We start from the raw sequence: 26,984 nt of genomic DNA, 5'->3' as shown, positions 1-26,984 counted from the left end.
GACTAACGAGACTGCACGGAACACAGCTGTTTAAAGCATTCTCTAGAAGCAGGAAGCACTCATGTCGTGAGGATTTGCAGTTCAATCAAGATATCTTCTCTTGCATCCACTTGGGAACTTAATACCCACAATGCCCATGTGCTTAACAAAAGTCTAGGAGGGCTGCCAATGGCAGGCAGAAGTGTGGCATACCTAAGCAAGCGGGCACAGAAAGGTATCATTATGGTGAATGTTGTAGACATTTGGGATAAAAGGCTTTTAAGTAGGAGGCTTTAGGCTGGGCACAAGCTGTGGAAGAGATCCTTAGACACAGTAGCCTTTCCCAGTCACATACCAAGTACAAGGATGTACAGTACTTTGTACATTACTGTTCCCCAGGTGGGAAGACCGGGTGGGACATACAGAAGGCAGATGGAAACGCTCAGTGAGGACAGGCACAAGGAGGAGGATGTGGGGACTCCCCACCCTAATTATTCCGCTCTGCCTTGACTCAGCTAGACCTTCCAGATACCATTCCTGAACATGGAAACCTTCTACTTTGAACAAAAGTCTTGAATTCATCTCCAGATGTAAGACATTCCATGAATGTTTGCTTAAATACTCACTGTGGTACAGCTACGAGACAAAACATCCTGATGCCCAGATTCAAAGGGTGCTATCTGCCCTTCTCCTTCCCTCGAAGGAACATTTAAAGTCACCCTCCCCTCCAGGACAATGTGAGACAATTCATCTGAAAACATGCCATCTCTGCTGTGGGACCTGGGAACGATCTGTGGCTTCCACGAGAGCCTGGTGGTAGAACAACACCTCTGGCTGTATCCCCCAGAGATCGAAGAAAGAAGCAGGACCAGCAGTGACAAGAGTGGCTTCCACTGAGTCCTGTCCAGGTGGCCTTTAGGGGCAACGCTTGGGAAAAGAAGGTGGCACATCCATTCTGTCTGAACAGAGTGCCAGCAGTGGCCAGGCTGGTGAATTGAAGATGACGGGCTGGTGCAAAAGTTTAGGGGAATCAAAAGACAATCTAGGCTGTCACTTTGTTCTGTTGACCTACACACTGGGAAAAGGTCTTCACTAACCCTACATCTGACAAAGGGCTAATATCATATATATATATATCAAGAAATTGAACACCACCAAACCAAATAACCTAATTGAGAAATGAGGCTCAGAACTAAACAGAGAAGTCTCAACAGAGGAATATCAAATGGCTGAGAAACACTTAAAGAAATGCTCAATGTCTTTAGTCATCAGAGAAATGCAAATCAAAACGACTCTGAGATTCCATCTTACACCCATCAGAATGGTGAAGATCAAAAATTCAAGTGACACCACATGCTGGCAAAGATGTGAAGAAAGAGGAACACTCCTTCATTGCTGGTGGGAATGCAAACTTGTACAACCACTTTGGAAATCTATCTGACGCTTTCTCAGAAAACTGGGAATAGGGCTTCCTCAAGACCCACATATTCTACTCCTTGGAATATACCCAGAAGATGCTCCACCACACAACAAGGACATATGCTCAACCATGTTCATAGCAGCCTTATTCATAGTAGCCAGAACCTGGAAACAGCCTACATGTCCCTCAGTAGAAGAATGGATAAAGAAACTGTGGTACATTTACACAATGGAATACTACTCAGCTATTAAAAAAAAAAACAAGGAAATCCCGAAATCTGTAGACAAATGGATGGGACTAGAAATGATCATACTGAGTGAGTTAACCCAGAAGCAGAAAGACTCACATGGTACATACTCACTTATAATTGGGCACTAGCGCAAAAGGCATGTCTTATGAGATTGGGATAGATGTGAGGACATCCTACTGGGACTCTAGGTAAAAGAAATATAGGAGATGGGGAAATAAAAGAATCCAGGGTGTCCTAGAAACCTACAAGAAGAACATCATGATGGGTGGATCAGGGCCCAGGGGAGTCGGCTCAAACTATTGCACTAACCAAGGACAATGCAAGTAGTAAACATCGACCCCTACTCTGAGCCAGCTAATGGACAGAACAATCTCCACAGTTATGTGGAGAGTGAGCACTGACTCTGACATGAACTCTGATGTCCCATATTTGATGACCTCCCCTTGGTGGCACTCAAAGAAAGAATAAGCAGGTTACCAAGACTTGATAGCCTATGACCATATAGTGGGGGAGGAGGTCCCCCTTGGTCTTAGACCTAGGGGAGGGGAATAGGGTGAAAGCCAGAGGGAGGGAGGAACGAGAGGATACAAGTGATGGGATAACCATTGAGTTGTAATCTGAATAAATTAATTAAATAAGAAAATTTTAAAGACAATCTAGGGCATCCATTTATTACACAAAAAGGAAAATGGTTCTCAAAGTCTGAGGCGATGTTAGTGTTCAGCAATGGACTCCTCCAGATGGGTTTCCTTGAATCTTTCTGCTTCCTTTTTGTTTGTGTTTGTTTGTTTGTTTGGTTTGGTTTGGTTTGGTTTGGTTTGGTATTTTTTCAAGACAGGGTTTCTCTGTGTAGCCTTGGCTGTCCTGGACTCACTTTGTAGACCAGGCTGGCCTTGAACTCAAAGCCATCCACCTGCCTCTGCCTCCCTGAGCGCTGAGATTAAAGGCGTGTGCCACCACCGCCCGGCAACTCTTTCTGTTTCTATCCCAGACACCACAACCTCATTCTATAGCGATCCTCAGAGCGCCAGTCTCCCACAGAGCACGGAGCTGTTAATAAACAGAATAAAGAAACGTATACAGAGGGGTCTTTGCCTAATGATAGTTCCATTTACTAATTTTGAGCTTTGTGGGACGTGAAAGTGATTCGTGTTCACGTGAAACTACACTCTGAATTTTTTTATTTCCCATATTTTCCAAGACTAGCAAAAAAAAAAAATACGGCGAGATATGCTGTTATGATGCTGGGCAGTGGCAACAGGCGCGCAGTTCCCAGTCAGCTGTGCAATCATAAGGAGATGCAACTGGGACTTGAAATCACACGGCTAAGCTAGAGATAGTAAGTTCATTTTCAGCTTATCATATTTTTCATGTTTTCTAACTTGCCCTATCTGAATTGAGGAGCACCTGCAAGAGTTTTCTGCTCTGAAAGCAAAGCTTCACCGGGAAAGCTGGATGAAGGACATCTGGTCATGATGACCACCACTGGTTGGAGATGCTGCCAAGACCCTAGGAGAGGTCCATGCCTGGAAAAGGCACTCAGTCCTCAAGGGCAGCCTCTCCCAGTGGATATACTTGCCACCTGCACAGGAGCTGCCTAGCGTCACCTCAAAAATCATCTTCAGTTAGAAATCAGAGCAAGAGTGTGGCAACTGCTGGCCATCCACACTTCTGCACAAGGGTGTTCACCATGTGCTTCTCACATGGAGAGTATGAGGGCAGACCCTAGTCTACCCATGCTATATCACGTGAGATCCTTATGGCGACATTTGGTATATTATACATTCCAGTCATCTAAAAAGTGTATTGTGTCTGCTTACATGTACATATCATGTCATACATGTGGTGTCAGAGGACAACTAGTTGGCCGAGTTGGTTCTCTCTTTTTGCCACGTGGGGTGAAGGTATCAAACTCAGGTCACGGGCCTTAATGGCAAGCTCCTTCACCCGTGAGCCATCTCCCTGGGCCTCATGCCATGTTTTAAAATGCTGTTTATGGGGCTGGAGAAATGTCTCAGAGGTTAAGAGCACTGACTGCTCTTCCAGAGGTCCTGAATTCAATTCCCAGCAACCACATGGTGGCTCACAACCATCTATAATGTTATCTGACACCCTCTTCTGGCCTGCAGATGTACAAGCAAAAAAAAAAAAGTTGTTTATACATTAAGTAACTTTGCCTGCTATACATCTTGGGAATGTAAACTTTATTTTGCTTCTCCTTTTCCTATTATGATCTGAGAAAGCTAAGCAAGGTTTTTCAGAAATCCTACATGCATCCTCATTCATCCTCGCCACCCATGTCCCCAGTAAACAATCATCAGGAGCTCTCCTCGGCTTTAGGATATACCCACCACGCAGAGTTCCAGCAGGCAGGCAGCTCACATCATAATTCCATCTGCCCTCTGCTATTGACCCACTCAGCATCACTGCGCAATCAGGGACTATTCATCACTTTCAAAACAGGAAACAGGCAGGATACCCAGGTGAGTGCAGCCTTTCTCCCCTCGAAAGGCAGGTGGCTGGTGTTATTCTCGCCATATTTTCTTCCACTTTATAATCAATGGGGCATCAAGACACATCAGAAAAGACAAAACATGGAGTACGCGCTCAGAAACCAAAGGCAGATGACGAGCTCCTCCCTGGCACACTTTCACCACATAAGCAGCGAACAGATAAACTGCCTCCTTCTGCAACACATCCTGTCACATGCACCAGGCAATCAGACCCGAGATGCCTCTATACACACTCTGTGGGCACATCCTCCCTCCGGATACTGTGGGTAGATTGTTAGCTTGTTGGATTCGTTCAGAGTGAGATTGTTTCCTCTTTTCCTATGTGAACAATAAACCACACATTCAAAAAAATAAAAAAAAAAGAAAAGAAAAGAAAAGGACACCTGACCATCTTCTTCTCTGTGAGGAGTGAGTATTGTTCAATACAGGATGTAATAATAATAAGGAAGAGGTTATGGATTTAATAGGTATTGCAGAGGGTTGGAGGCCAGAGAGTGTGGGGTGGAAGTTGTGTAAATATATACCCATATACAAAATTCTTTTTTGTTTTAAGTTTTTAAAAAGACATTATTATACCCATATGTGAAGAGTAGCACAATCCTGCTGGACAATGGTGGTGCACACCTTTAATCCCAGCACTGGGGAAACCAAGACAGGCAGATCTCTGTGAATTCGAGGCCAACCTGGTCTACAGAGCTAGTTCTACGACAGCCAGAGCTACTCACAGAAACCCCATCTCAAAAATCCCAAAAGCCTAGCACATTCTCAAGGCCTGTAGCATAAGTTAGCTAAAACTGGAAGGAGACAAGGACTTGAACATGCTCCCCTATGATACGGTTCTGTTTTATCCTGCATTCAGAAAAGTCCTTGTGCTATGATATGATAAGATCATCCTGCATAAATACAGTAAGAAAATATTAAAATGCAGGTTTGACCATCACAGGTAAATAAAATGTTCCAACAAAGTATAGACATAGGCTGGCGGGGGGGGGGGGGCAGGGGGGGATGTAGCTTGATGATAAGGCCATGCTTAAAACACACAAGACCCTGTGTGTTATAGATATTCAAGCTTCGCCACTAGAAAAAAAAAGTTATACACCAGTAGATACATATACACACCTATAAGGAAAGGAGGGGGGCTAACAGAGGGAGGAAAACAAGAATAGAGGGAAAGGGGGAGCAGTAAAGGCAAAGAGTAAATAGTGCATATGCAGTGAGGCTTGCTTTGGAAGGACAGGGTGCTCTGTTTCCAGAAGCAGAAACCGAACCCCAAACCACAGGCATGCTGAAGCAGAAATAAGATGCTGGACAGCGCTAAGTCAGTGCCAGGTCTCTCCTTCCCCAAAGCCGCAAGCACAAGAAATGCAAATCTCTCTACAAGTTAAGCTCTCCTTATTGCTATAAATTAAATTTAATTAAATATAAGCTCTCAAAAAAAAAAAACCCTCCTTAAAACACAAGAAAGCAAAGCAGCATAAATGAGAGATGGAAGAACTGATAAGAACCACACCTTGATTACCAAATACTGAAATATGCAGTAATGCAATATGCAATTAAAAATGAACAGACAAGCCAGGCTCAATGCTGCACACCTGTAACCCCAGCACTTGGGGAGGCAGAGGCAGGTGGATCTCTGTGAGTTTGAGGCCAGCCTGGTCTACAAAACCAACCAAAGCTACACAGAGAAACCCTGTCTTGAAAACATAATAAATAAATAAATAAATAAATACACACAGACAGACAGACAGACAAAACTGACTTTAGAAAATTACCAGGAGGATTTGCAAACTAGCTAAAGAAAACTTAGTGAAGCAATAGCAAAAATATAACATAGTTCACATTAGACCCAATGGATAGGTTCAGTTGCAGCTTGCAATAGCTGAAGGAGAATTACCATCCAGGAAAGCAGTCTAGAAGTGGTCAGGATGCAGGAGAGGGGATGGGGAGGGCTGAGATTTTGGTGGACCTAATGAAAAACAGAATTCTAAATCCTCAGAAAATACCCCCACTCCAAGCAGAAATAAAAAAGCGTTCCTCATCAGTGTATGCTAAGGAGACATTGCAGAAGACCAAACACGAGGATGGTGACAGAAAAGAATCCAGGGCAGGCAACAGCTAGAGTGGCAGTGGTTTCTATGGCAACAACACAGGTCAATATAGGAGCATCCCAGCTGTTAATAAAACACACAACAACGTTACGGTTCAATGATGAGAAGGAAGTAAATGTGGTTTCTCGTAAACAAGAACTAGTTTTACTATCAACAGAACTTCATGAAAGAGACTTCTGCATATACTTCGGGAAGGAGAAAGCGAAGCCAGCAGAAAGGTCAGACTGAAAAAGTGGAAAAGGTAAGATGTAAGTAGGCAATTTTAAATGGATGCTTTAAGCTGTTTCTAACAAATAACAAAACAGGCATCTACAATGTGGGGCTAGAAAGACATCTAAAATAGCTGGCAAGAAGAGCATTATAATTCAATAGAATGGTGGCATTAAAGATCTCTGAGATGCCCTCTTTGGATACTGCCTGAATTCATGGAAGACACGGGGATTCATGGCCCCTGACACCTGGACCAGCATCAGGACCCCCTGCCACTTCCTCCCATCCTGACCTTCCTTAAGCTGCTCTCTCCAAACCTGTGAGTTGATGGAGGCAGTAGTCCAGCTTAGGAGGGTGACTGCCCCTTGGAGGCAGGGTGCCTTCCCCAACAAGAAGGAGGGGCTGCAGCCCAGAGCAGGCTTCCAGGAGAAGGAAAATAGTGTTCTGAGAGCTGAAACCCTAGCCAAGTCTAGAAAATAATCCCCCCATCTTAAATGCAGGCGAGGCGTGGCTCTGTGTGTGGAAGGCTTTGCTGGGGAGGGCACTGTTTGGCTAGCAAACAGGCTATGAGATTAGCTATTTGTAAGGTGGCCTCATGTACAGGTAGGCATGTGTCTGCCCTCCTGAGTTTTGCCAGGGGAGAGGTTTTCAGTGGTGGGGGTGAGATGATGCAAAAAGTATGCTTGGCAGAAAAACCCAGCTACCTGTCTGTGGAGGCTCTGGCAGATGAAGCCGGACAATTCCTACGCACATCGGCTTTCTTCTTAGAGAACCCTTTCCAGCAAGGTCAGTTCTAGATAAATTACGGAAAGAAACTTCAAATGGTGGTTCCTTTATCCCTTTCCCTGTTACCTGACTGATGGGTTTGGCCTGGGGAGAAGGGTGGAGCCGTGTTGTAACTGGTATCTGAACTTGTGGAATCTGGGCTCTTTTTCTCATAATCCTAACGCAAACAAGCAGAAAGGTCACTGGCTGGAGAGAAACTGCGACTCTCAGTTCTGTGACAGGGCCACTTGATTTATGAACTATCTGCTATTTGGATTATCTCTCACCCTGACGAACTCCATTAGAGGAATTAGTGAGCAGGAGCAATAAAAGTTGGTAACTGCCCTGCTACTTCAACTTCAGAAGTGTTGGAAGTGATTCCACTTCTGTGGGTAGCTAAGGACAAAAGACGGAAAACATCAGACTACTCTTGCGTGCACACCTGCTCGTATCATATGATCCCAACCCACACAATGTTTCACAACCCCTGCCTACAGAGCAGCCCTATGCACCGAATGCCCAACACGTACTACCTGGGATTCCCATACCCTGAGTGTGTGTGTGTGTGTGTGTGTGTGTGTGTGTGTGTGTGTGTGTGTGAGAGTGTGTATGAATATGGGTGTGAGTATGTGGGTGTGAGTGTGTGGGTGAGTGTGTGGGTGTGTGGGTGAGTGTGTGGGTGTGAACGTGGGTGTGAGTATGTGTGTGAGTGTGTGTGTGTGTGTGTGTGTGTGTGTGTGTGTGTGTGTTATCAGCAAACTGGTGACTATGTTCTCTGCCCAACAGGGAAAAAAATTGGCAGTAGCAGTTTGTTCTGTACCCAAAGAGAATTTCAAGTTGGTAAGCTCCTCGAAGTCTGGAATTCATGGATCGCGTTCTTAGGTGATACAGCAAGAACCAAAAGGGGGAGAGTAATGTTTTTCAGAAAATGGAGTTTATACCTTAGAAAAGAGTCAGTGGCTATTATTTTTGTTTTTTGTGTTTGAGATGGGGTTTCTCTGTGTAGCCCTGGCTGTCCTGAGACTCACTCTGTAGACCAGGCTGGCCTTGGACTCACAGGGATCCACCAGCCTCCGCCTCAGTGGTTATTTATGAGAGTTCATTATGAAGCCATGCGGATACAGAAAGATGGGTCCCTGCATTTCACAGGAAAGCGTAGACAGCATAGTGCACTCAAGCCAGGTGCTAAAACTATGCAGACATTTCCTGGGTATGGACTACTAGATTATTCCAATTCTCAAGCATAAGGCATTTTTAGAGCATTTTTAAAGTGGTTTCTCTCCTCCTCCTCCTTCTCTGTCTTCTCCTCGTCCACTTCTCCCTCCTCCTCCTTTCCTCCCTTAAGTCAGTACACAGAGGCCAAGGTCACCAGTTTGATAGCCTTACCTCTGCACATCAATTATTCGACTTGAGTTATGGATAGACCCTTTCAAAATTAAGAGCATTGCCTTGGCTATCACAGGATTAACCTTAGTTCTTCTTATTAGTGTGTTACCTAGACAACCACCAACAGGAGCTCAAGACAAGATCTGTCAAGATAGCGCCCCAACCTACACAGACAAAAGAACGGGTTGAAACACACAGCCAAAGGCAGAAAGCCAGTAGCATCCAGATTAGCCCCATCAATTTAACGTGTTAGATGCTGCTCTGCCAAACACACTGCTATCCAGTGGAGACGCAGCCAGTACTGCTCACCATGGCACGAGTCCCATTACCCTCTGCAGGCTTTTCCTTTCATGGTCCAAGTGATGAGTGGATTTTTCCCACCTCCGTTCCTGGGAGAACCACTGTATAACTTTTCTTTATCAACTGGCTTTGTGAGCACCAGTCATGGACGGTGAACAGTATGCTGGGGTCATTTATGAAGAACCTTCATATTTACCTAAGGATGTGGCTCAGTGGTAAGGTATTTGCCTGGCATGTGCAGTGCTCTACCTGGGCCCCAATACTACAAGAAGGAAAATAAAAGTAAGAAAGGAAGTGAGAAGGGAGGGAGGCAGGAAAGGAACCTTCACATTAAAGGCAGTTCTTTCTACTTGACTTTAATTTGAACGTGAACCCATATGCAGGTACAGGGACTAAAATTATACCCCAGTGCTCAAGCTTAAGACAGAAATCTAATGATCCAGAATTTGTTTATATTAGAACTCACAACCGCCCCCCTCCCAAAAAATCCATAAATTCCCAGAGGCCTCCAGCCCCCTTCCAGAACACTGCCTGGCCATCAAGTTCTTTGCCAGACAAGCTGTTGTAGTGTGAACCCAACACCGGAAACTTCGTTCCACCAAACCTTGAGTGAGTGGTTAGGGAGTGGTTGGTTAGGGGATTTGACTGAGTCGGTCGGGGAGGTTAGCGGGTTGCAGACCGAACAAGAGCACAGCCCACAGACCTGAGACTTCCTCTCGTCCGGTCTTCCTGCATGATTCTTCCCACTCTTTCACTAGGGCATGGTTCTTATAACAAAAGCAATGCATCCCTTGAAGCCTTTCAAGCTGTCTGAGAGAGATGTGAAATACGACACAAATGAGATTCTACATGTGCCCTGCATGCTGGGGATGCACACGTCCTGTCATTACCGTGGTGGGCTGGTTTTTCATTTCTTTGCCATTTACCCCTGAGTTACCACTGTCTTCTCTGCTCTGTCCAACAATGGTGACCACCCCCCCCCATCTTGTCATTAGGTGATTTTTCTTGTCCCTGTGACTCAACATCTGACAAGAAACAACTTAAGGACGGGTTTAACTGGGCTCAGGGTTTGAAGGGATTACCGTCCCTCATACCAGTGGCATGGCTGAAGAACTGAGGCGGCTGTTTACATCATAGAGGCAGTCAGGAGGCAGACGGGGCTTCCAGTGGGAGTGGGGCTGACCTATAACTTCCGGGGTCCTACCTCCTAAAGGTTATACAACCTCTCAAAACAGTATCCCCAGATGGGGCCCAAACATTCAAATACAGACATCTATGGGGGAAGTTTCACATTAATATGCAGGCAGTAATATCAATCTCTGAAGGAATTATCAACCAGGTGCCTGTACTGGGGACTTCTAGTTGGGTTCTAACACTAGGGGAAGGGCAATTACTGTCTGAAAATGGGAAGGAATGAAGACTCGATACTGTGATGTCTGTGTCTTGTGAGAGCCATTATTGGTACAATTATCACACTTGGTTAGGCAAATCAATAGCGTGTCTATTCATAAATACTAGTTTGGACTCTCGAAAATCAACAATATAAATAAAGAAGAAAGGTCATTTGACATCTATCACGAAAGCAAACCTATAAAGGTAAACTGTATAAACAATAAAATGGCCTTGACCCTCTAAAGCCATTCTTCAAAAATTTAGCTTAAGAAAATATCTTAGAAAATGAAAAAAAAGGTGTCCTTATGAAAGAATTTAGTATATTGTCATATTCACTAGAGAAAGTTATACAACTTTAATGTCCAAGGAGAGAATAATTAAACCATAGCATATCAACTTGGTGGGTTAAAAGATTACTATGAAATGATAATGTTAAAACTTTGTTAACTGTGATAGTTTATATTAACAGTGATAAATAAAACATATTTGAAAATGCAGCAGAATTTTAATTATATAAAAACATATGCATTATCTAAAAGTGAAATAAAATCTCACAAAGCTAACTCGTGTGTTGGAGGATTGAAAAATCTAAGCACTATATACTTATTTTCCTTAAAATATGTATATTATTCTTTAAAATAAAGCAATAAAAAAAAGGGCATGATGCACTCCCTAGAAATCTCATGGCTACAGCTAGTGTGGCAGGGGTACCTTCTGGGAGCTTCAGGTCCCCCGAGGCTGCCCTCTGCCTTCCAATCAATTCTCAGATTTACAGGGGCCGTTCAGCCATAGCAGCCACTGACCCAATCATCAGGATGTGAAGTTAATAAAACCTCATCGAATGGCAAAATGAGCTTTCTTACTTTCATATCTGTGTCCGGCTATATATACTGACTATTTGCTGACTCTAGCTGGAATGATTTAGAATAAAAAGCATCTTCGTGGACATTTTTTGTTGTTCAGTGCTTGTGGGCTCCCTCAGACACTGCACGCTTTCATTAGGAGGCCGTGAGATGAGCACTGTCATTGGAGCCCTCATTGGGGCTTTAAGATACGCCTCACACTCCCCCCTTAAAGAGATCCCTTCTAGCACGATGATAACAGATTGATGGCCATGACCTTCTTCGCATTCTTCTAACTCCTTTTAAAATGAAATCAAGGCTCTTGCTGCTGGTGTCTATGGGCAGGGAGCCAAGGCAATGTAATGAGGGCTACATATCATCGCGCCCTCTCAAGATTGTCTTCAAGTTCGTCGTTAATGTGCTATGCCACCGCAGAACACACCAGAAGTGGGGGGTGGGCAGTCCAAAGGAAATGTGTTCTCCCCATAACCAAGGCCTATTTTCTTGAAATAGTGGTTGTCACAAAGGCAATGTCTTCCCATTGAAAACAAATATGACACCGTATTGACATTACAGAAAATGCTTCTGTAAGAGCCGTGCTGCTCTTTAAGTCTTAGCGTTGAACTGATGATTTGACATTGCCCTAAAGTTTTAAGCCTAGCAGGATTTCCTGTCTAAAACATTTAGAATCTAGAATATATTCTGATTGAAATAGTGCTGTTTCCACTTCCACTTCACGAATGGTAATCTTCTGTAACTACACATCAGTGCCAGCGCAGTCCTTGTTACTGTTTTAACAAGACAAGGATTGCTGAGCAGGCTCCATCGTCACCTGACTGAAGGAGCTGATTAACAGCGCCGTGATCACACACTTATAACACACTTTTCAGCTTTGAAGTGTTTTCACACCCAGAGTTACCATTTACCTTTGACAGAGTCTTCCAAATGGCACACAAATTCATAGCTTTTTCAGTTTTCTGGTATATGTGTGGATGTGTAAGCATGTGTATGGGGGGGGGTGTGCACATGACTATATGTATATAAGGATATGCCTGTATGCATGTGTGCAGGCACACATGTATGTACATGAGTGTGTGCACATGGGTGTATTTATATGTATATATGCATGTGTGTATGAGAGAGAGAGAGAGAGAGAGAGAGAGAGAGAGAGAGAGAGAGAGAGTGTTTCTGTGTGTGTGTACCAAACACAATAAAATAGGAGGCAACAGAATTACTTTGGCCTTCAAAGATAGACATTGGATCAAGTTTCAGACCACACATCCACTGCATGACCTTGTATGTATTACTCTGTGAGTGTGCTGGATTTGAAATGGGGATAATATCAGCTGCATGCCTGGCCTTTGGAAGGACTAGATTAGACGTACCCAACAGAAAGGGCCTGGATCACTCCACAGTGACTGTTCCTGTGGGGAGCTATGTCTACTCTCTTTTCAACATCCTCTAGCTCCCTGGCTGATGCATTTTCTCTAAAATACTTAGATTCAGAGAAGAGTGGAGAGACTGAAAAGAGCTACAAACAACGAAGTTAGTCTGAGACACTGCTCCAGAAGCCAATGCGACCTGTAGTCTCAGACACTCTCTGCCCCTCAGGTGGTCAAGCAAGAGACCCACAAAACATTGTCCTTTCCCATATCCTGAGTCCTGGTGAGGTTAGCAGCACTTTAGTTAACACTCAGGACTCATCAGCTGGCATCTCTGAAATCTGATTAAAACTGTTTATCAAATCCAAGAAACCGTCTCAAACAAATAATGGCCTTTGGTCAACATGATGGCCAACTCTACAGTAGCCCCAAAACATGCTTGGCATTCACATCTTTGGTACCAGCCACACACACTGAGGCACCAGCAGTAGAATGAGGTGTAAACTGACAATATACAACCTTAAAAACACTTTTTCTTCTACATTTAGTTAGTTAGTTAGTTAGTTGGTGGGTGGGTGTGTAGGTTGGTTGGTAGGTGCCATGGCATGTGTGTGGAGGTCAGGGGATAACTTGCAGGAATTAGTTACATTGTGAATAAATGTATTTCACTCAAAGTATCAAGATTCCAAGCAGCCTCAGACCCACTCCTATTCTCTCTCCCTCTCCATTTTTTAAAAATTTATTTTGTGTATGCATTTGTCGTGAAGCTTATTTTTTTCTATTTTTTTATTTTCTACATATATTTTTATAGTATTACATATATATGCAATAAACTACCTACAGCAAGAAGAACTATGAAACAATCAGAAATTATGTAAATGTTACAATCTTAGTGTTTTGGCTATTTGTATTTGGCAGCCTTGAAGAAAACATCTTTCTTATCTTGGTGTGTCTAAACTTCAGAATGTAAATCAATATCTATCATATCTCATCATTATTAACTTAAAACTTCTATTTAGACCTAAAAACATCTTAGCTCATAAACAACTATGCCCAATTGTAAAACTAAACTACCTAGTCTTCAACCCCATCTGAGACTTGAGAAGGAATAAAATTGATTGCCTGAGTACACAGGAAGTGCAGATTAGTAGCTTCCCAAATGAGAAGATAACAGAGACAGTTTGCTAGCTGAACAGTCACTCAAAACTCTCTGTAACGTTGAAGCATCATCTTCAGCCTTCTGGCCTAATATATCTGACAGACATATTTGTGAGGCAGGAAACTATTGAGGACTTGCTTACCCTGTCTTGGCAGGATTTGGATATCAACTCTGCCTGCATCCAAGATTGCCCTTTTTTAGGCAGAATTTTGTCTGTGGTAGAAATAAGGACATTTTGCCCAGTGGCTTGTTTGCTACATTTGAAACCATCTCCATAAGGAGGTTCTTTGATGCTCATCACTCTCTTTGATGTTGCCAGGCATTAACCTGTCTCATTGTCAATGAATCTTTAAAATAATAAAAACATTTTAAATGCCATATTCTGTATGTCTCTGAGGTTTTTGAAGACCTTATCTAACTATTTTACCTTATCTTTCTATAGAATCATATCTATGTGTTGCACCTATGATGTAAAAAGCAAACCTCAATAGATACAAGAAAATCTAAATAATCCCTTGCATTTTATCAGACTACCATAGATTAAAGCTGGAACTCAACAACAAAAGAAACAACCAAAAGCCGACAAACTCATGGAAACTGAACAACTCCCTTCTCAATGACCTCTGGGTAAGGGATGAAATAAAAAGGACATTTAATTAAATATGTCCTAGAATTCAATGCAACTGAAGACACAAGATATCTGTTTTTAAAATAAGCATCTCTCTCTCTCTCTCTCTCTCTCTTTCTCTCTCTCTCTCTCTCTCTCTCTCTCTCTCTCTCTCTCTCTCTCTCCCTCTCTCTCTCTCCCCCCCTCAGCCCAGCTCACCTAGAATAGAGCCTTAATGTTTGATGCTCCAGCCTCCAGCCTCTGGAATGGCAGGATTATAAGCTTATGTCACCAAAACCTGGATTGAGCATGTAAAGCAGCATGTTTCCTTACAGTGTTTTGTTGTTGCTGTTGTTACCTACTTGATTTTGGTTGACCCTCTCTCTGGCTCCTTCCAGAATCACCTTGCCCCTTCTCCCTACCCCATCACCACCCTCTTCACTTTCCCATCACACATGGTCTGTTATCCTTTCTGCTTCTCTTCCCCTGAACTCTCCTTCTCCCTCCTTTCATGGGCCTCTTTCTAATTTCCTGGCATCTACAGATAGTCCCCACCCACCACCACACACACATAAACACACACATATAAAGCTAGAAATGAAGTTCTGAATACAGAACATGCAGTATCTAGCTCATATGACCCAGTTACCACTTCAGAACATGTACCCAAAAGACTCTTTACAGTACTATAAAGATTTTCTTCATCCATATTGATAACTGTTCTATTCACAATATCGAGGAAATAGAATCAGCACAGATATCCACCGGCAGATGGAAGGATAATGAAAATATGGTACATATACGCAATGGGATATTACCAAGCCTTCACATCTGGCTTCTGAAAGTAAATTAAACTGGAGTTTCTTCCTTGGTCACTTATAAGGCCTTCTCATGAAAGCCAAGCACATGCTATGAGGATTCTTGGGATCTATGTCACGAAGCCCGCATGGAGAGAGACCCACTTGGCAGTACCACCAAACCCAATGAGGCATCAAAAGTCCCATCAACTTACCTAATTAGTTGTAATACAGGATTCAAGCCTCTGTAATGAGGACTGTCTCTCAGCTATATACAGTTTCTTTTCACGAGTTGATATCGGTATTAACTGAAGAAAAACATCAAGGTGATTGAAATCTCGGCTACTACGGTATGTATGCCATAGAATGTAACACTCTGTGATCCGCTAAGTACATTATGCAAAAGATAGCCTTTTGAAATAGCTGGGATTAGTTCGTTCAGACATATTCTTGGCGGTGACTGACAAATGCCTACACTCAAAGCCAAAAGGGCTCAGGATGGAAGAGGCTCGGGGTTTCCCAATAACACTTGAGTCTCCTGTCTCTGCATCTGTCACTGAAGATTAGCACTCAGAATAGTTGTGTGTGAACCTCCTTCATGGTAATGATCAACTTTGGATTTCAACATTCTCCACAGTTCTAATTTGCAGGCTGCTGACAGCCCAGCTTTACGGGAGCCCAGCCTTTATGACTTATGTGCTAAGCCGCAAGGTACAATTTCCTTCTCTCAGCTATGCGGCGTCTTGGTACAGTTGTAATCCAGCAGCAATGAGTTGCAGTCGGGGGTCTTTCTGTCATGAGTTACTTAATTCGCCAGCACAGAATTAACACTTGGCCAGAGAAATAGGAAAACACTAGGGTCTGAGGGAAGCAGTAAACAAGAGCCTCAGCTGGCATCAGGTTGAGCCCTCAACATCTTGTCCACAGCTTCCCTTTCCTGTTTACGGAGCTTTTGAACAGACAGATAAAGGGATCGTCCTTCCAATGTCAAGATGAAAGGCACACCACCAACCCTCACAGAGCTCCACCAACCTCTAGTCCACCTCAGAAAGAAACAAGCGAGTTCGGAGCAAAACCCCCACATCTTTTTCTCAAGGCTTTATGTAGCAAGGACCATTTACATAGTGAAGATGACCTGGTTACCGGGAAAGGAGCCACACAGCTTATTCCAGAAAGACACCTCAGCTCACTCTGTTGTCGCGTAAGGCCCTGCCAGAGTGCGTGGTGGAGGCTCCCAGGGGAATGTCATCACGGAAAGAGCATGAGAAAAATCTAAGTGTTTACTCCTCTATCAATTTCAGCTTGCGGAAATCCCCACATCTATTTTTTTTTTTTTTTTTTTTTTTTTAGCCACTAGAGAATATGGTGAGCCTCAGATAGAATTACACGCGTGGAAAGACTGTGCACTGGAGTCTTCTGAGCCTAATGGTTTGCAACATATTTCACTTAATATAATTCCCCTGAACTGTAAGAACTCCTTCCTGTGTTGCTCACTTAGCCAGGATGGAAACATTCACAGAAAATCTCTTCCCACATGAGCGCTGTTTATTTTTTCACTACTTCGTCATAAAAAAAATCTGAACCCAGAAATTGACCTTGAATTCTTATTGAACGTGCATTGGTGTCTTGCCTGCATGTGTGTCCGTGTGAGAGTGTCCAATCCCCTGGAACTGTAATTACAAACAATTTGAACTGCTATGTGGCTGCTGGGAATTGAACCCAAGTCCCCTGAAAGAGCAGCCAGTGCCCTTAACCTCTGAGACCATCTCTCCAGCTCCTGACTTTGATTTGGTTTTTTTGTTTGTTTGTTTGGTTGGTTGGTTGGTTGGTTGGTTTTTAATTTCATTGGCCAACCACCCGACTCCCCACTAAATGGTATATGCACAATCCCACCAAAGAGCATCATGGGGATGTGTGGGGCCCTTTAGGAGTTTCCTGTTCCTGAGATACAGGAGTCACAGCATTTATCAGCCCACCTCAGGCATTTCTTAAAGTAAAGGGGACTATAAGCAATGATACCACAGCAAATGAACAGGACACACTTAGAAGCCGCCTTCCTTCAGTTTCACAATTAGACTTCAGCTTGAACAACAGAAGGAAGCCTGAGAGGCTCATCTGTAAATGAAGTAACTTTTTGGTTTGGGTACCAAGTGCTGGACCCATTGCCTTAGGTCCTTGCTAGGTTAATGTTCCGCAACCAGGCTATGCTCTCTGCCAGAAATACTATATTTATTCATCTTTTTAAAAAAATAATATATTCAACTTTCTCCAACTGGTTTTCAGACTGTAGGTATCATCTGAGTTTTTTGTTTGTTTGTTTGTTTGTTTGTTTGTTTGTTTCGACCATAGGTATTTTTTTAAACTCCTTTTGTTGGCAGCTGAATTTTAAAAATTGATAGTCAAATATTTATTTATTTATTATTTATTCAGTATTCTGCCTGCGCGCCAGAAGAGGACACCAGATCTCATTACAGATGGTTGTGAGTCACCATGTGGTTGCTGGGAATTGAACTCAGGACCTTTAGAAGAGCAGCCAGTGCTCTTAACTTCTGAGCCATCTCTCCATCCCAAAATTGATATTCAAAGTGAGCAGAAAATGAGTATCCATTATATTCTCATCACCTAGAACTGAACAGGGTTAACATCCAGCAATGCTCTTCCAGTATGTTTCCAATTTTTCCAGTTTTTTAAAGTTACAATAGTCATGTATGACTAGTTTGTCCTTTTTAAAACATTAAAAATATATAGAGAGAAAATTAGAAAAATACCATAATGGCCAAGAACCTAATAGGTTTTGGGCACTTAGCATACATTATTTCATTAAGTCACATATACATTCTTCACGATGGTAGTGGCCTTGTAACCATATTACAAATAAAGAAACAAGCACAGGAGATGGCGGTGATGTATGTGGGAGGCAGGTTTACCTCCAAGCATTTCCATATCCCACACTTCATTATAATTCCACTTTGTGTTATTGCTTCTAATAATTAAAAAATAGTCACTAAGTAAATAAGGAGTGTTCCCCAGTCGTGACGGATAATTAGCCCTAAACTAAGTGCTGATACAGTCGAGTTTAACAAATATCAACATACCACCCGAAGTAGCAAACTGCTTTCAAGAACTTTAAATTCTTCCTAGAACAAAGTTCAAGAATACATAAAGGTCCCTCAGGGTTCAATGATCTATGCAGAAAAAGGGGACAAGTAGGAGATAACAGCAGAGCAGGTGCACGTATGAACTTCAGAGACTGGGGCTGTATGCGTAACACCCACACTAACTCAAGCCACACAAAGCCCGGCACAGAGATGGGGGAGTGGGCTTGAAGACCAATCCCTAGCCAAGAAGTCATTTGTAATTGGGAGCTGCTGTGAGAGAGAAAGTCAGTTTTCTTCAGTAGAGTGAAAGTGCCCCATATCAACAGCACTCTAGGTCAGGACCCGGGTTCAGGAGTACTTAGCCAACACAACTGAGTTCTGTGCCTGTTTATTTTAAGAAAGAGAAAGAACATGAATTTGGGTTGATGGGGGGGGAGGTTCTGGGAGGACGTGGGAAGAGGAAATATATGATTAAAATATACCATGAAATTCTCAAATGAAGTGAAAATATTACTTTAAAAAACAATTCTTACTGCACTGCACAGAATAAAAATCCTCCATGTAAAGGATCCAGTTGAAGATAATGAGTCACAGTAGGAGGCAGAATGACGCAATCATAACAAGGAGAAAACTAATCAACTAAAACCACCCGGAACACAGATGTTAAAATGAACATCCCAAAACCACAGAAGCTATTGTAACTGTATTTCATATGAAACACTATCAGGTTCAAGATCGATATGCGAAAGTCACTTGTATTTCTATATACCAGTAACAATCAGAGATTAAAATTTCAAACAAAAAAAAAGTATCACTTTTTATGCCTTCCCAAAAGAAGCACGGAAGGACAGGCCTGACAAAATATGAAAAGACTAGTCACTATAAGTGACATTACAATGTGGCAGAAATACAAGAAACAAACAGTGAGCTGCAGAGTGCTGCCATGGGCTGTAAGGCACTCACAGGGGAAAGTGGCAATTCTTCATTAGTCATCTATACATTCCACTGTCAATCAAAATCCAGCCAGGCTTCTTGTAGAAACTTAAAGGCTCATTCTAAAATTTACGTAAAAAATGCAAAGAGACCCAGACTAGCCAAGACAACTTGATTTCAAGACGTACTACCCAGCTGCAGCAATCAAGACGGTGTCAGCACACAGATCAGTGTAACCAGAGTCCGGAAATAGAAGCAGATGGGAAAATCAGACAAGTGACTGATTTCTGACAAATGTGCAGCACCCGGCCAATGGATAAGAGGATCAACTTTCACAAGATGGTGCTGGAACAAATATAACTTTGCAAATGATGGACCAGATCTTACTCCCTACATGGAAAAAAAAATCACTCAAGTAGATCATAGAGCCAAAAGTAAAACCCAAAATCAGGAAAACTCTAGTAGAAAACATATGAGAAAAATCTTTGTAGCCTTGGGCTAAGGGAAGATTTCTTCATTTTCACATTCAAAAAAGCAAGATCCGTTCCAAGAAAACAAAACAGTTGAAAAATTGAACTTTATCAAAATTCAAAATTTCTCTTCTTTGAGAGACACTATGGGAACATGAAAATACAAAACGCAGACAAGAAAGGAAATCTTTGCCAAACATATATCTAATAGAAGGCTTGATTCAGAATTTATATAACTGCTCAAAAATGGAAGAGCCAACAGCGCCATTTACAAATATTCAGACACCTCACCAAAGAAAATACACAGTGAATCAAGCGCCCATAAAGAATCCTCAGCACGTGGCAGCCTGGGCGGCTTGGGTAAGGATGCTGTGAAATTAGGACTCCGTGTACCACTTGTAGGAAGCAAAGAGTAGCACGGTGTTCCTTAGCAAACAGTGCAAAAGTTTATTAAATCAACAGCCATGGTGACTGCACAACCACATATGACCCTGATACTGTATTCCTAGATGTTTACTTGAAAAAAATGAAATGATAGATAGATAGATGGATGGATGGATAGATAGGCAGACAGACAGAAGACAGATATAGATAGATGATAGGTAGGTGGCAGATAGACAGACAATATACTTACAAAGATTTGTACACGAATGCTCACAGTAGCTTTCTATGTAATAGCCCAAAACTAAAAACAACCCAAACACCCATCAGCAGATGAGCATATAAACAGATCATGGCATTAATGTCAATGTAATGCCTTTCAGCAGTAAGCCAGACCGAGCTACTGATACACACGACAGGCACAAACCTCATCTAGAAAATTACCTGGAGTGAACAAGGCCAGACAAGAAGAGAATATACTGCTCTCTTAATTTAAGCTTAGAGGATATGCAAAGTGTCCTGCAGTGACATTAATGCACCCCCTGCCCCCACGCCAGGAAAGGGACAGAGAGGGACTGGTTTCCAAAAAGACCTGAAAACATTTGAGGTGATAAATGTGTTCATTACCTTGATTGTGCTGATAATTCCAGAGACAATGGGTGTCTAAACTTGGCAAACCGTACGCTTTAAATATGCCAGTTTATTGTAGGTCAATTATACCTCAGAAAAGCTGTTAAAAATAATAAGACAAGACTGCCTATTTGAGGTCACCCTTTGCCAACCTAAATTCTGGCCTCATTGCAAAAAGCGTCTTGAACAGCATTTAGGAACAGACTGGCATTGTTAGGCTTAATGTCCTGTGAAATAGTCTAAACTAATTGTTTCAAAGGCCTGTGGCAGCAGTTTTCTGAGATTATATCAGGCGACACTTTTTTTTCTTTGTGTACACATAAACTATGTTGCCACTGGATACCAAACAATGCTTTTATTGCGATCATCTCCACAGCTGCGATGTGTTATTTCACTCAAGAGAACTGAGAACAATGCCCGATTTCCCTGTGTCGGGGCCAGGCCTGTGCCCGTACAGCTGCCTCTGCTGCAAACTGTTCGATGCAGAGCGCGGATCTGAATCGCTGGCACGTCGCTTGGTTCCCAAGCACTCAGGTGTGAGAGAGAAAGAAACAGTGAAAGGATGAGACACGGATAGAGGGACTCGGAAAGGGAGCCTGAGTCGAGTACCAGTTCATGGATGTCCTCCCATCCCCCACCCTCCCACCCCCGCACCACCCCTGCCCAAAACTCTTAGCTGCAACCAGCTAGCTACCTCTGCCCTTCAGGCAAGAATGTGGTGGTGACTGCTCATTTCTAAACGGCTCTCCTAGCTGCATCTTCCAGTCCTACCCTCAGGAGCTCAGAGGCCGCAGACAGTCTCACAGCATGTGTTTAGGGAACGAGCACACACATAAACACACAGACATGCACGCACGTGTCCATCTGAGTCCAACTCCTCCACCACAGTGCAATTGCTCCCTTTCTTCTGCTCCTTAGCAAAACTGTCAGAAACCTGCTTTTCTGTGCAGGCCTCTGTACCTCACAATTCTACCTCACAGTAGGTCTCCATACTAATCCATGTTTCCGGGGCTGCACAGATAGATCAGTTCATAAGGCACGTTTTGTGCAAAGCACAAGGACATGAGTTCAAATCCCTAGGAGCCATGCAAAGCCAGGCATGGGAGTGTGTCTATAACCCCCCCTCCCCCAGTGCAGGACTATAGGCAGAAACAGGAGAACCCCAGGAAGCTGACCGACCAACTAGCCTGGCATAAGCCCTGACAAGACCATGTCTCAAACAAGGTAAAAGATGAGAATCACCAACATCCAAGGCTCTGACATCCAAATTCATGCTGTGGTACAGCACCACCACCACCACCACCGCCACCACCACCACCGCCGCCGCCGCCGCCGCTGCTGATGCCGCCATAGCCTCCAGTACCACCACCACCACTACTGTCACCACCACCACCGTCACCACCATGACCACCAATGCCACCACCACCACCACTGCCAGCACCTCCACCTCCACCACCACCACCGCCGCCACCACCACCACCACCGTCACTGTCACTGTGTCAGTGATGCCTTGGGTTTTATTAAGGTAACATCTTTATTTACCTACTACTTTTTTAAGTAGCCCGCTTCCTTTTATGTAGTTATTTTTAATAAAAACTCTTTCTTCCTTTGAATAGGACCCTTGAGGCCAAAAGGGTTTAAATAAAAACCCAGCTTACTCTGCTGACGTTCTGGCAGCTGAAGCAAATGAGACACAGTATCACCTTTAGTCAGGCCATTCATTCTTGCCCTGTACAGAGCTCAGAGAGGGCACGGTTCCTGTGTGGGATTTTTTTTTTTTACTATAAAGACTTTATTTCAACTAGAAGGTAAATCTCTCAGGGATTTCATAGTTAAAAAGCTACAATGACATCATGTGTGTGGGAATTTTAAAAGGCCTCCTTTTCTCCAGGTCAACATAACTTCTGACAGGCAGTTGATGAGCTGGATGGATGTTGGCCACGTTTAGCCCTTGGCCCTGATGCTGTGAGGCAGGGCACCCAACCCTACATGATGACTTGCCAAGCACGATCAGCGCTCCACTGACTTTTCACCCCCTAATTCCTCTTTGTTCCAATCCTTTGGACTGTGCTCCATGGGGGTGTAGAAGAAGACTTCATTAGAGACAGAGCATCATTAGCAGTTCCTCTGGGGCTTCCCAGCATCCTCCAGTGGAGGCGATGATAAATGGCTGAGTAACTGGCAGGCTTGGAAGCATGCCTCTTTTGCCAATGGCATGCTAATGAACTCCCAAGTCAAGGTGAGTTACTGAAACCAGCTGACCTAACAAGGGGATCGATTTGCTACTTAAGAGGCTTGACTGGCCATAGGCTGTCTGAAGACACAGCTCCACCCTGAGAAAGCAGCCCATTCGCAAGGTTGGTTCAAGCAATCATGTGTAGATTTCTAACAGCCTAAAGAGCTGGGTGAGGCTAGAGGTAGCACAGAAAGGAAGCTGACTGTTGCCTTGTTTATTCCATGCTGAGTGCTGGATAACTCACAGGCCTGCCTGCACGGATATTTCTAACGTCGATTTTACTTAGTTGTTTACTGGGACAGGATTTCACCATGTCTCCAAGGCAGGCCTCCAGCACGTGATCATCCTGCCTCTGGGGCACACGCTAAAAATCCCAGTCTTCTTAAACATTCCAAAAATACTAATAAATCCAAAGGCTGCTTCACTTAACAGGCAGCTATCTTATCCCATGCTTCAGGGGATTCCGCCGTACCCACAGACAAACCAGCGTCAGCAACCGGATTTAGTCGGCTATTCGTTACTTTTCTGTTGTTGAAACCAAAACGGCCTTAGAAAAGAGTTTATTTTGGCTTACAGCTTCAGAGGGCAGCAGTAGGAGGGGGCAGGCTGATCATACTTCACCCACATATAGAAAGGAGACTGCAGGAACAGGGAGGGGCGCTATACAGCCTTGGGTCCACTCATGGTCACCTACTTCCTCCAGCAAGGCCCTGGCTCACAGAGGTTCAAATAAGCAAATGGTGGCGGTTTAAATAAAAAATGCCCCCCCCCCCCACATAGGCTCATAGATTTAAATGCTTGGTAACCAGGGAGTGGCTCTATTTGAAAGGATTAGGGGATATGATCTTGTTGGAGGGAGTGTGCCAGTGTGTGTGGTGCGGGTGGGCTTTGAGGTTTCAAAATCTCAAGCCAATCCCGGAGTCTCTCTCTTCCTGCTGCATGTGGATTTAAAAAAAAAAAAAAAAAAGACATGAAGTTAAGAGAGGACTGGTGTAAAAGAAAATTTAGAGGGAGTTTTAGGATCGCATTTCATTTTATACGTGTATAAAATTCTCAAAAATATGATTAATTCATTTAGCCCTTCACAGTAACTTTTATAATGCCGCCATCTTTAAATGTACCTAAGAATAAGATAGACTCGGCTGATAAGTCCTGGGGGGAGTTGAAGGACTGAGGAGAAAGAATTACATGTCTAAGATTCGTCCGTAAATCTCCTCTAAGGCATTGTAGCCACTGCACTGCTTGAGACACAGCTGTGGTGAGACGAAGGGAAAATATCCCGAGCTCCCCTGAAGGCCACTGTGCCACCCCCAGCAGAAGCCCTCTGCTTCCAGCCTGGCTTTTCTTCTGCCAAGGCCAAGGGATATGAGATTCACTTCGGGAAGAATCATAGAGCTGCTTTGGAATGCTCCTTACGAAAGAAGTCAAGAGGGGGGGGGGTGGGAAAGGATCCATCAAAACCAACATTAATAATCTGACCTCGGCCCATGAGCCAGTACCGAGCACCCAGCATTAGCTGCTAAGCCCACGAAGTTCAGCAGTTTTAGAGTAAGACCCAGGCCTGAGCAAACGGGCCTATGTCTGAGTTAAAAATTGGAAAGATTCAACCCAGTATTGATTTGAGGTACTTCCTGGATCCCAGGCCCCTCCCGACTCCCAAGCAGCCCCTTTCCGGCTTTAGCAACCAGTCTCTTCTAAGTAAGAAATAAGTAGGTAGGAGAGTTTTCCTCAGAACAGAGAGGTGTAACTGAAGGCGGTGAGGGCAGGCTGCTCTTTGCTAACTCCTGCTGAGCATGCTCTAGGAGGCCGGGTGAACCTGAGAAACCCCTGCGAGAGGGGCAGGCATGGGGCCCTGTTCATTCAGCAGCACAGGGCGGGGCACAGTGAGCTTCTGTGTGGGCAATGCTGGGCTGACAGCATTTCTGAGTCAAAAGAAAATAAGGTTTCAGAAGTCTCTGGGCTTAATATGTGCAGTCAGGAGCGTTGAGCCACTGTAAAAGGAGCCGTTCCACCCCAGACTAAGCTTTTTCTGGTCCCACATATAGAATTTTGAAACCTCCAGATGGCCCAGAATGGACCTAGCTGGCTACCTATGGACGTGGAACCTCAGATACATCTAAGGTGCCATTTGGACCAAATTGGACCTGGCTCCCTGGTTCTCCCAGCATCCTCTGGTCCCTACCTGCTGCAGGGCATGGCTGGCATACCTCACCCTCTACCCTGGACTGTCCAGCCCAGGGGCAATGGCTTCCCCTCCCCCTTCACCATATAATCCAGACATTTTGGTGGTCCCACTCTCTTCTCTCACACCCCTGCCCCAGGCACACCTTTCTTTTGCAATTTCTCTGCCTCTCCCCATGCATGGCGGCCGAGAGCCGTTCCAAATAAGCCTGCATTTATACACTTTAACTTGTTTTGCTCATTTCACCGCTTCAAGCACGCTTAGCAATGACCAGCAGTTAGAACCACTTCGGGGCACGCAGTAGGTGGCATCTGCCAGTCTTAGAATTAACTCCTGGCTTCCAAGTTGGAGGGAACATGGCCTCCTACTGGCCCTGACGTGATCCCACTAGCAGAGAACCCTCAGATGGCTCAGAGCCCCTCTTCCTCTGTAAGAAACAGATGGGAGGGACAAGGGCCAGCAGCCAAGCTTCCCCACACTGTACCAAGTACAGGCAGCCAGCCGAGCCTGGGGCCTCAGAGGCTCAGCTCATAGCCAGTTGCAGATGGGAGTGTTAATGGTCATTGGCCGCAGGAACCATTTACTTAAGCAATTGTTTTGGCAGCTGGTGAAGAATGCAGGAGGCATCCTAAGCTGCTGATCATTGCTGTGACAGTTACTATGTGGGAAACTGACTGGGGAGCCTTGTAAGAGTGCAGGACATGACCTGCATACAAATCCTGTCATCTCACATTCATCTCAAGCTTTACACTATAATGCAATAGGAAAAAGAAAAAAAGAAAAAGAAAGCATATGTAGCCTTATGCAGTCTCTCTCTCTCTCTCTCTCTCTCTCTCTCTCTCTCTCTCTCTCTCTCTCTCTCTCTCACAGTAAACTATTCAGAGCAACCTGTGTTAGAAATCAGAACCATTTAAAAATCTCAATCATGTCCTACAGAACCCACCCAGAAAAAGCAGGTTCAAAAACATGGATCAAAACAGCCTGCAAAATGTAGAAATTAGAGCAACTTCAAAATAAAACTACAACTGGAATCCAGGGCATACAACATCAGTACTCACTCACAGGGCGCACGGAAGGCAAGCAGGAAGCACGGGCCTGGAACCTTTAACTCCTTGAATTTTCCACCTGAAAATCAAACAAGAGCCAACGTTAACCATTTACAGTTTGTAATTTTTGAGATCTTTGAGAGATAGCATCTCAACAGAATAAGAAATGCAGTATTTAGTGCCTCGCTAATGCATCTTCTGCCTGTGCATTAGGAATCATCCGAGGAGCTGAGGAGATAGAGCAGTTGGGATAGTACTAGGTTTAACCCCCAGCTGCCTCCCCCAGCCACCCCCGCCCTTTCTAAAAATTTATAATTCCAGTGCTGTGGAGGCAAGAAATTCTCTGAGGCTGGCCAGACCACTGACAGAATTTGTCGTTTAAAAAAAACATGGATTGTGTCTGAAGAACACCTGAAGTGTCTTTTCGCCTTCACTCAGACATAAGAATACAGAGAGAGTTTAGATTAGAGCACACCTGTGATTATCACAAATTGATCAACAGCCATGGGCCTCACCAAAGTTAGTAACTCAATCTAAAGGTCTTTTTTTTTTTTCCCCTCCCTGAGACAGGGTCTCTCCATGTAGCTCTGGCTATCCTGGAAATCACTCTGTAGACCGGAGGCTGGCCTCGAACTCACAAAGATCTGCCTGCCTCTGCCTCCTGAGTGCTGGGACTAAAGGTGTGTGCCACCACCACCCAGCTTCTAAAGGCCACTTTTATTACCTATCTACAACTTCACCTACATCTCTTAATGACACCAGATCCACAAAGCCATTTCCTTTACTCACAGTCATTTCCAATTCCACGTACACTACCTTCTAGAAGATAAAAGAATTCCCACAGCCCCAGGAATAGCATTCCCAGTTGAGATGCTTAGGGTCTGGCAGGGTCCAACAC

The 26,984-nt window shown here is 44.0% G+C and overlaps 1 protein-coding gene across 20 annotated transcripts in view; it reads right to left on the bottom strand.

Annotated features, from left to right (window-relative positions):
* Positions 1-26,984, bottom strand: part of LYPD6B (LY6/PLAUR domain containing 6B) — a 165,396-nt gene that overhangs the window by 88,270 nt on the left and 50,142 nt on the right. For 10 of the 20 annotated variants that reach the window (XM_084800026.1, XM_084800034.1, XM_084800036.1 and 7 more), the window contains one exon: positions 26,103-26,165. The gene's annotated coding sequence lies outside the window, so the exon portion shown is untranslated. Of the gene's footprint in view, positions 1-4,000; positions 4,086-7,532; positions 7,642-26,098; positions 26,166-26,984 lie in introns of those variants that run through there. The other 10 variants (XM_084800022.1, XM_084800028.1, XM_084800023.1 and 7 more) reach the window with 3 other exon arrangements.

This window comes from Acomys minous (assembly GCF_964271855.1).
Source record: "Acomys minous genome assembly, chromosome: 10".
NCBI lineage: Eukaryota > Metazoa > Chordata > Mammalia > Rodentia > Muridae > Acomys > Acomys minous.
Note: the sequence above shows the minus strand (reverse complement) of the source record. Positions and strands in the feature narration are given on the sequence as shown.